Source organism: Castanea sativa, chromosome 2, assembly GCF_040712315.1.
Source record: "Castanea sativa cultivar Marrone di Chiusa Pesio chromosome 2, ASM4071231v1".
Classification (NCBI taxonomy): domain Eukaryota; kingdom Viridiplantae; phylum Streptophyta; class Magnoliopsida; order Fagales; family Fagaceae; genus Castanea; species Castanea sativa.
Genome location: NC_134014.1, coordinates 21182402 through 21194213, shown reverse-complemented (window position 1 = coordinate 21194213; position 11812 = coordinate 21182402).

Here is an 11812-nt window from a genome sequence, read left to right as displayed (position 1 = left end):
CTTTTTTCTTTTAAGTCTTAGATATGTTTGAGTGGAGGTAAAATAAGGTGGATTATAAATAAAGGAGAGAAAATAGAAGGGGATTTTATTTGGTAAGAAGAGAGAGAGAGAAAATTTTGAAGTTGGGTCTAGGCATTTTTCACGCGGGCTCACAAAATAATCTGTCTCTTTAATTTAGAGAGAAAACACTAGTGAAAAGTAACTTTAAAGCAAATGACCATTTCTACTCCTCCTCTCAGCCACTCGCGTCTAACTCAAAAAAAAAAAAAAAAAATTCATGTTTCAACTATGTATTTGCCCAGTTTCCTATCTTCTCTTAAAAGTAACTTCATCTCACCTATTATTTAACATAGAAAATATTTTTTTTTATAACAAAATAACTTTATTGAAATATTATTAGTTGAAATTAATGCCTTTTCATAAAATTAAAAAAAAATTTTAAAAAGAGAAGAAAACAAAAATATCTGGGACTTCGATGAACATATGAGATCTTTTTTTTTTGTTGTTGTTGTGGAAATGCATCTAAGATTAGTTGACATGCAAGCAAGAACCAAGAAGGGTGAAAGTGAAAGGAGAAGAGGAAAGTGACAAAGAAAAAAGATAAGGAAAAGGAATGAGTATTGAGAGATGATTTCATGAGAGAAAATGATAAGGGATTATAACGAAAATAATATGGGTGAAGTTGTGAGACCCACCAGCCTTTTATTTTATTTTATTTTTATTGTATACTATTTTTTATTGAGCTCCAACAAGTTTTTAGTTTTTAATTTTTAATTTTAAGTTTTTGTTTTTGTTTAAATTAAGTGTGAGTTTGGGAGGCCCTTAACCAATTAAGTGTGATTTTCAAAAAATAATGCCCACCTTTATTTCTGAAAATCAATTTGAAAACCATATTGAGGATATTGATCATGATTTACGTAAATTTGACTTACCCTTAAAAACCAAGGATTCCAACATGACACCTCCAAATAATCACACTTTTTCCAATCCAGATAAGCACACCCCTACTGGCCCACAATCCCCTGCTTACACTCAAATTCCTAACTCGACCCCATCTGCACCTCTCAGTCACCCAACTACTCCTAACCCGGCCACATCATCACCTGATCCAAACCCCGCACCTACCTGGAAACGTATTACTAGGGCAGCTATGGAACATACAACAAGGGAAGTGGTAGTGTGTGGCACGAAAAGAGCACTACCTAACGCACAATACCAATCTGAGTTACTCAAAAAAAGATATGTGGTTTCCCAGGTTGATGGAGAAAACATTCAGATATTGGCAGAGGCTAGTTTCCAACCCTGCCAGGAGCAATGAGTTTGATAGTTTGGAACTGTCGTGGGCTTGGGAACCTACATACAGAAGATCAACTTGCAGACTTGGTGTGGACAAAAGATTCCTCTGTCATGTTTTTAGCTGAAACATGGATAGATAAAGCAAAGCTAGAACATGTACAAAGATGAATCCAATTCAAAAATTTATTTGAAGTTCCCAGGAAGAATAAAGCAGGGGGTTTGGCAATTTTTTGGAAGGAAGGTTTTCCCTTGGATATCGAGACTTTCTCCATAAATCACATTGACACCACGATCAACAAAAATAAGGAGAATGAATGGCGGTTCACAAGATTCTATGGGGAACCCAAGACACAAAAGAGGCATGAGTCATGGGCGAAGTTACGTGCACTAAAAAACCGTGGGTCATCTCCACGGTTATGTGCCAGCGACTTCAACAAGATCACATGCCAATCAGAAAAATAGGGAGGGCGTTCATGTCCACACCCTCAGATGCAATCTTTTAGGGATGTAGTTGATGAATGCGGCTTCATGGACTTAAATTTTGTGGGCTTTCCTTTTACTTGGCAAAAACATTACCCGGATTTCACTGTGTGGGAGAGACTTGATCAGGCTTTTGCCACTAATGAGTGGTTTTTGATGTTTCCAGGTACAAAAGTTCACCATCTCGATGTCACCACATCTGATCATAAGGCTCTATGGATATCAATGGAAGGTATAGATTGTAGCTTGCAAACCTTTTCGGTCTGAACAAATGTGGATGACTGACAAAGGATGCAGTGAGACAGTAGAAGCAGTGTGGAGTGCGAGAACCTCTGAACTGTGGGAATCAAGGGTGATAACCAAAATCGATAAATACGGGCAAGAGTTAACTCAGTGGAGCAAACAGTGTTTTGGTAATGTTCGAAAACAGTTGGAAGTTAAACGTAAACAACTACAGAAGGTTGAACAGATGGCTCTTAGAATTGGTGACTCAAACCGAATGAAGTTTTTAGAGAATGAGGTAAATTTGCTACTTGACAAAGAAGCCATTATGTGGAGACAACTGTCAAAGATTTTATGGCTATCTGATAGTGATAAGAATACTCACTTCTTTCACAGCAAAGCATCCAAGCGGCGCCGAAGAAACTACATCACGAAATTGTATAATGTGGATGGGAGGTGGTGCTCTCGGCAAGACCAGATTAATAATACTATTGTTAATTTTTACAAGTCACTTTTTACCACCGAGGAACCCAACAACTTTGAGGAAGTAATTGATACTATCCCACATGTGGTGACAAATGAAATGAATGAGAAGCTTGAGGCAGATTTCACCCTTGAAGAAGTGGAGGCAACCTTGAAACAAATGGCTCCTTTGAAAGCACCCGACCCAGACGGTATGCCCCTATTATTTTACCAAAGCTATTGGTCCTTGGCTGGTTTCGATGTCTCAACTACTATCCTGCATTACCTAAATTCTGGTATCTTACCTCAGTCTCTCTGTCATTCTTTTATTACATTGATTCCTAAGGTGAAAGATCCTAAATATGTAACGGAATTTAGACCTATTAGCTTGAGCAATGTTTTATATAGAATTTTTGCTAAGGTTCTAGCCAATCGGTTGCAAGATATTATGCCTCAGCTCATTTCAGACCATCAAAGTGCCTTCATGTCAGATAGGTTGATCTCGGACAACATCTTGGTGGCCTTTGAAACTTTGCATTATATGCGAAATCACAATAAGGGTAAATCGGGTTTTATGGCCCTGAAACTTGATATGACCAAGGCATATGACAAGGTTGTGGTCATACATGGAGAAAATGTTGATCAAGATGGGTTTTCAAAATAGATGGGTGTAACTCATGATGGCCTGTGTCACCACCACCTCATACTCTATATTGATTAAAGGAGAACCCCACGAGCATATTACTCCCACAAGAGGTTTGAGGCAAGGGGATCCCCTTTCTCCTTACCTCTTCCTCATGTGCACCGAGGGTCTTCATGGTTTGATTAATAAGGCAGCCACCAATGATACTATTCGTGGAGTTTTCCTTTGTCGTAATGGGCCTAAGATAACACACCTCCTGTTTGCAGATGATAACTTAATTTTCTGCAGGGCTACGGAAGAGGAATGTCAAAGTTTGCTTGATGTGTTGGCAAAATATGAGTGAGCTTTGAGGCAACAAATCAATAGAGCTAAAACCACCCTCTCTTTTAGCAAATCCACTAATGAAGAGATGCAGGGGATGATAAAAGATATGCTTGGAGTTAATATAGTTCGCCAATATGAGAAATACTTAGGCCTTCCCTCTCTTGTTGGTCAGGAAAAAAAAAAAAAAAAAGGAGAGTTTTACACATATCAAACAACAGGTGTGGAAGAAAATCCAAGGGTGGGAAGCCAAATTACTCAGTCAAGCGGGGAGAGAAATTTTAATAAAGGTTGTGACACAGGCTCTTCCCACCTACACCATGACATGCTTCAAACTACCTATTTCACTTTGCCATGAGATTGAAAGCTTGATTTGCAGATTCTTTTGGGGAAAACGCGGGGATAGCCGAAAAATTCATTGGGTGAAGTGGTTGGATTTGTGTAAGCCAAAATCTCAAGGAGGCATGGGGTTTAAAGATCTCTCCATATTTAATGATGCACTTTTAGTTAAGCAAACATGGAGACTCCTTCATGACACGAGCTCTCTATTTTACCGAGTTTTCAAAGCTAAATTCCTCCCTTATACATCAATAATGGAGGCCAAAGTACCAGCTAGTGCTTCGTATGCTTGGAAGAGCCTTATGAAGGAGCGTGAGGTTATCAAGCGAGGTGCAAGGTGGAGGATAGGCTCGGGCAAATCAATACATATTTGGTGGGACAATTGGTTGCCCCTCAAAGCTACACCCAAAGTCTTTTCACCAAGGGTGGAGGGGCATGGTTTAACCATGGTTAGTGACTTGATTGATCTGGTGTACAAAGTGTGGAAAGATGATGTCTTAGACAAAAATTTCTATGCATTTGAGGCAGCCACCTTAAAAAACATGCCACTTTGTAGGTCCATCCAAGATGATGTCCTAATATGGCCCTTCAATCCGGATGGGGTGTATATGGTCAAATCTGGATATAAATTTTTGCAAGATGGTCAATGCAGGAAACAACCAAGTCCATCTGAAGTGGAAGCTTTGAAGCCACTGTGGAATAAGATTTGGGGTCTTCAAGTCCCAAATAAGATTAAGCATCTCGCATGGAAGGCATGCAAAAACTCTCTGCCCACTAAATTAAATTTGGTTCGCCGTAAAATCATCACAGATGGCTGCTGTGATGCTTGCAAAACACAGCAGGAAGATGTGGTCCATGCCTTATTCCTATGCCCAGCCCTGTAGCCCTTGTGGAGTACAATGCCGAAGTGGAATCATAGCACGCTCATAGCGTGCACCTCTTTTATTGATATTTTTTATTGTATTTTTGCAGGTAATAAGGATCCGAACTTGTTTGCTGCTGTGATTTGGACGCTATGGACTCGGCGAAACAACTTACGCCTAGGCAAGCCAGCATTACCCCTCAATAAGGTGATTGAGTTTGCCCATGAACGTTTGACTAAATTTGTCACGAGTACCCCACTACCTTCGCACCTTGTACAACGCACACTAGCTACGTGGACTGCACCAGAGACACACAGCTACAAGATAAATTTTGATGGAGCCACTTTTGCCGAGGATGGTAATGCTGGAATAGGGGTGGTAATTTGCAATGAAGCTGGATTGATCATGGCCTCACTCACCCAACAAATTCCTCTGCCTGCATCAGTCATTAAAGTGGAGGCCCTCTGCAAGGAGGGCTTTGGAGCTTTCACTAGAATTCGGTTTTGACAATGTAATACTTGAGGGAGACTTTGAAATCCTAGTGAAGACCCTGAAGATTGGAGGAAGCACACTAGCGCACTTCGGCAACTTGACAGCAATATTCTATTCCTTACTTCCCATTTCTCCAAAGTTAAGTTTTCGTGTGTAAGGAGACAATGTAATAGGTTAGCTCACTCTCTAGCTAGACGTGCATCCATTACTCAACAAATGTCCTTCTGGATGGAAGAATTACCACCAGACCTTATGCTTGTATTTTTGGCTGACTTACACAGCCTTCTTTAATGAAAGTTTCAGTATTGGATTCTCAAAAAAAAAATGTGAGTTTGGGAAGCGCATTTTGCACGTTTCCCAACTCACACGTTTTCTTGTGTGAGTCTCGTACACTGTTCACAGAACCCACAAACTTCTTTTTTTTAGCAAAATTTTTATTAAAATTGGGTCCCACGGCACTATTCACATATTTAAAAATTATTTTACTGCAATGTTTTCAGTTTTCAGTAATAAGCAGTATCCAAACAGATCCTAAAAACTTTAACAGTTGTAGTATGCAAAAGTTATGTTCCTAATGCAAATAAATGGTTAAATTTAAGAAAATGAGATTGAGAATTTAAGTTTTTTCTTATTTTAAATAATTGTAATTTTCATATTTAATGATTACAAAGAAGTGGGTATTGTTTGGTAACAAAGAAAAATAATATAAATTTATATATATGATGTGTTAATTTTTATATTATTTAATGAGTATAGATAAATTATTTCTTACATATTATGTAGTAAGGATATAAGAATAAATTTATATAAACTATACTTTCTATTCTTCTACTTTTCTCTTCAACCAAACAAAAGATTTTTTCACCTCTCCAACAAAATACACACAAGGAAAAACTAAATCTTTTCTATCCTTCCACTTTTCTATTTTTCCACTAATTTTTTATCCTCCAACTTTTTCACTTCTCCAACTAAGCAAATCCTTAGGTTTCAATGATCTCATCTGATGCACTGTTAGGCTAGCTTTGGGAATTTGATCCTATTTACATTTCAATAAATTAAATTAAAAAAATGTTGATCATAGGTACATTTTGGAAATGGAGTACGTGCTGTGCAGGTGAGGTTTTCATCTTTAATCCTGGGTTTGGTAATTGGTAGGCCAAGTTTTTTTTTTAAATAACAGAACACTTTTTTTTTTCCTAAACGCTTGTCTTCAGTCTTTCTTTCTCACTTAAATTAGTCTTTGGTTTCCGAAAAGAATAGAACGAAATGGAATATTTATTAAAGGAATGGAATAGAATGAAATGTATTTAAGTAGGGAAATGAATAGAATGAAATGAAATGGAATTAAAAAATCTTTTTTGAATGTTTTAAAATAAATGAACGGAAATGAATGGAATATGAGTAACATTTTTTGGAAGTGACATCGAAAGGAATGAAATGAAATTATTTTATAATAACATAATTATTACACCCCTCATTTTAAAGAACATAAAAAATTATTCTAGTTTACACTCCATGTGAATTTGCTTGTTATTTGCTTTCATAATTCAAAGAAATAAATAGGTAATTATTGAGTACTCCCGGAATACTATAAATGCATACTCTCTCATTCACATAATTGTGGGTTCCACTAATTAAATTTATGGTATGACCCACAATTCATGTGAAATGGGAGAGTACGCATTTATTGTGCTCTTGGAGTATTCAATAATTTTTTGAAATAATAATAGTAAACTACATATTTATTGTCAACAAAATTCAAAGAAATTCACGTATCACATATTTATTGTCAACAAATATTTATTGTCAACAAAATACAGTAAACATTTTCTAAAAATGCAAACAAATAGTATCTTTTAAAGGTCCATGCATGGTATAAAAAACTTATTGTGGGGAGTAAAAAGACCCTGATGAGAATGTGGGCCTTTGGGCTATGCTAAGGAAGGCCGACCTGCTCTTGGGTTTGGAATTTGTTAGTACTACGGGTCGGCCCATACGCCGAGGATCCGAAAGTACAGCCGAGGGTGAATTTCTCCTCGGACGGACACTGGAGAACCAGGGACTTCATTGTAAAGGTTGGGGAATGACACGGCCAAGACCAATGGCTAAAAGGGGTGAGCCCTTGAATCTCCTAGAAGCACCGATGTTAGGGAAATACCAAAGGTAAAGGCTGCCACATCCGCATTAAAGACCCTGCACCTACCACCCTGGTCGCATTAATGGGGAAGTGACACCTGAACAGTGGAAGGGAAACTTCTGGTTACTATTCAAAGGCACTGAGAAAAGAAATATCTAGCCTAAGGGGGAGTTAGGGCAACACGTGTACAAAGTATCAAAAAGAAGAGTATTTAAGGAGCAACCTAGAACAAAAAAGGGGGACGGACTTTTTTGTAATAAAAAGGAAAAAGGGAAGGAGATAATATAAGAACAACTCTCGGCTTACGTCCGAGGAGGTCGATTTACAATATTCCTTGTTGTTTTCAAGTGTTAGCAATCTTTGACTTGTCATTTGATCCTTAGTCACTTCTAACCTGGGTTTCAAGCCCACACTCTACAAATTCATATTGTTTAAGGCTTATTGGGCCTGAGCCCGTAACTGTTCTTGGGGCCAGGTGCAATTATGCGCTTACAATTGGCGCCGTCTGTGGGAAATCTAGTCTAGAAGAGGTAGGGATATTATGGCAGGCTTAGGCCCTTACTATGAAGAGTCACAGGGATCACAACCAGATGACCATTTCGAACGTCGTGAACATCAAAGGGATCGTGAGGGCAGTGTCCATACTGAGTACCCAGGCGCCAGCCATACTCATGGTGGGAGTAGCACCACCCACGATGAGGGTTCTAAATCCATGCAGAAGGAAATCAACCGTTTAAAGAGAAAGCTACGCCGCGCCAAGCGTAGGTTTTCACCGTCCTCATCTAATTCTTCCTCAGAGGAGGATAGGGGAGCTGGCTATGGCTCAAGGTCGCGCTCTCCCACCGGTGCAACATCCTCCGGTGAGGAGGACGACCAGCCAACTCGCAGATGTAAGAAGCCTTATTCTAGGGGCTTAGGCAACGATGCTATGAGTAGGGCGTTACACCAGCTCTCCAAATCTCCATTTGCACGGAGGATTGAGAAAGGAAGGCTTCCCAGAAGGTTTACCCAGCCCTCTTTCACCATCTATAATGGCCGGACTGATCCGGTGGAGCATGTGAGTCACTTTAACCAGAGGATGGCGGTGCACTCTCACAACGAGACCCCGATGTGTAAAGTTTTCCCCTCTAGCACCGGGACCCGTTGCTATGAGGTGGTTCAACGGCCTTAAATCGGGTCTATAAGTTCGTTTGGGGAGCTCACTTCAGAGCATTCGCATCACGGTTCATTACGTGTAGTAGAGTACCTCGGCCATTGGACTCGCTGTTATCCATGACCATGAGGGAAGGGGAGACGTTGAAAGCATACTCCGATCGTTATTGGGAGATGTTTAATGAAATAGATGGCGACTTTGATGAGGTGGCGCTTAATACCTTTAAGGTAGGCCTCCCTACAGATCATGACCTGAGAAAGTCTTTGACCAAAAAGCCTGTTCGCAGTGTACGTCACCTCATGGACCGTATTGACGAGTATAAGAGAGTGGAGGAAGACCAACAGCAAGGAAAGGGAAAGGAGAAGGTTATCCCGCAGGAGAAGGGATTTCGGGCCGGAGCGTATACCACAATAATAGGCCGAGGAGAGATTACGTAGGACAGTCCGCCTCGGCAGCACCTCAGGCCGTGAACACTGTATTCCGGGAACCAGTACATCAGCTGCTGGAGAAAGTTCGTAAGGAACCCTTCTTTAAATAGTCTGATAAGATGGCAGGAGACCCTGCGAAGAGGAATCATAACCTCTTTTGCCAGTACCACCGGGATGTGGGCCACACTACCAGAACTGTCGGACCCTATGGAACCATCTGGAGCAGCTCGTTAGTGAGGGAAAGTTAAAGCAGCACTTGTGTCAGCCACCGGCGGTGTCACAAGTTGGCTCAAATAACCAGAGGAACAATACATCTCGGCCAGCATTGGGAACAATTAATGTTATCTTCGCTGCCCCTGGTAGGACCGGCTCAGGTCCCACTAGGGTAATGGCAGTTTCCCATCCTCAGGCCGAGGATGTGGGTCGCAGGCCGAAGAAATTGAAGGGCACTTTGCCCGTCTTAGATTTCTCCGAGGAGGATAAGGTGGGTACTATCCAGCCCCATGACGACGCTCTTGTGGTTACCCTCAGAATAGGGAACTATGATGTGAGGAGGGTGATGATAGATCAGGGCAGCGGTGCAGATATCATGTACCCTGATCTGTTTAAGGGGTTAAGGTTGAAGCTGGAAGACCTTACTCCTTATGATTCGCCGCTCATAAGTTTTGAAGGGAGAGCCGTTGTGCCGAAGGGAAAGATTCGTTTGCCCGTTCAATCCGGCTCAGAAATGGTTGAGGTGGACTTTATTGTGGTTGACGCGTACTCTCCATATACAGCCATCCTTGCCCGGCCATGGCTGCACGCGCTTGGAGCCGTCTCCTCTACCTTACATGTTAAAGTTAAATTCCCCTCGGGGGAATGTGTTGAGGAAATCCTCGGCAGCCAATCGGTGGCCAGACAATGCATATCTACGTCCGCATCAAACAAGCCGAGACTTGGCGTTTAATCACCAAAGACTTATAGCAGTTAACGGCTCCTGATTCATCTGGAGTGGTGACAGGAGATGAGACACATTGCGAGGGGTTGGAGAAGTTTCCAGTAGCCGATGATCCAGAGAGATTCTTCCAAGTCGGTGTACTTTTGCCACACCAAGAGAAGATGGAATTGTTAGAATTTTTGAAGGGCAATGTTGATGTTTTTGCGTGGGATCCTTATGAAGCTCCAGGCGTGGATCCGAGCTTCATTTGTCATCACTTAAATGTCAACCCAGCTATCGTTCCGAGAAGGCAGCCACCTCGGCGATCTTCCAGGGAACATTCCGAGGCTGTGAAGGAAGATGTGCTTAAACTCAAGAGGGCTGGTGCTATCAAAGAGGTTTTCTACCCCGAGTGGTTGGCTCATACGGTTGTTGTCAAAAAGAAGAATGGAACGTGGAGGGTATGTGTGGACTTCACTGATCTGAACAAGGCCTGTCCTAAAGATTCGTTCCCAATGCCACGTATTGATCAACTGGTGGATGCCACTGTCGGACATCCTCAGATGAGTTTTTTGGACGCCTTCCAGGGTTACCACCAGATACCCTTGGCATTAAAGGATCAGGAGAAGACTGCCTTCATTACACCGACGGGGAATTATCATTATAAGGTCATGCCATTTAGCTTGAAGAATGCTGGGGCTACCTATCAAAGGATGATGACCAGAATGTTCGAACAGCAAATGGGGAAAACCATTGAAGTATATGTCGACGATATGGTGGTGAAAAGCAAAGCAATACCCTCACACGTGAAAGATTTGGCCGACACTTTTCAGATATTGAGAAAGTACAAGTTGCGCCTCAACACCTCAAAGTGCTCTTTCGGCGTGGGGTCTGGAAAATTTTTGGGATACATGATCACTCATAGAGGCATAGAGGTAAATCCGGTGCAGGTCAAGGCTATTCAGGACTTGCAGTCTCCTCGGAACCCAAAAGAAATCCAGAAGCTAACGGGAATGATTGCTGCCTTGAATAGATTCATATCCCGGTCAGCTGACGGGTGTCGTCCTTTCTTTCAACTGTTGAATAAGTGGAAAGGGTTTCAGTGGACCGAGGACTGCGAGTTAGCTTTTCAACAGCTCAAGCAATATCTTTCTCGGCCCCCCATTTTGTCTCGTCCGGAGGCGCATGAGATTTTGTTTGCTTATCTGGCAGTGGCTGTCCACGCGGTCAGCTTGGTCCTGATAAGAGATGATAACGGGGTGCAAAGACCGGTATATTATGTTAGTAAGTCTTTAGGTGAAGCCGAGGTGCGTTATCAACCCTTAGAGAAAGCGCTCCTAGCCGTGGTTCATGCCACGCGAAAGCTTCCCCATTATTTTCAGTCTCACACAGTGGTTGTTCTGACCCAATTGCCCCTCAAGGCAGTGCTATGTAGTGCCGACTACTCGGGCAGGATAGCAAAGTGGGGGACCATCCTGGGGGCTTTGGGTGTTAAATACAAGCCTCGCACCTCGGTAAAGGGCCAGGTCCTCGCTGACTTGGTGGCGGAATTTGCCGAGCCATTGCTGGAAGAAACTTTGAAAGAGGCCCACATGGGTGAAAAATCAGTTGGTGTGATCACAGCTGCGGTGTCTCCGATTTGGGAAGTGTATGTGGATGGGGCTGCCAATCAGAGAGGGTCTGGTATTGGACTTGTTCTAATGTCCCTTGAAGGAATTGTCTTTGAAAAATCTTTAAGATTGGCCTTCTCGGCCACTAACAATGAGGCCGAGTATGAAGCAGTGTTGGTAGGCATGCAGATGGTACGTAAGATGGGTGGTAAGGAAGTCCATGTCTTCTCGGACTCTCAACTGGTGGTCGGCCAGGTTATGGGGACTATGGAGGCTAGAGACCCCAGAATGCAGGAATATTTGGCCCAGATCAAATGCTAGCAAACTGAGTTTGATTCCTTCGCCTTAACCCATATCTCTCGGAGCGGAAACACCCATGCAGACTCCTTAGCCACGCTGGCAACTACCTCGGCTCAAGGTTTACCTAGGGTTATCCTCGTTGAGGATTTA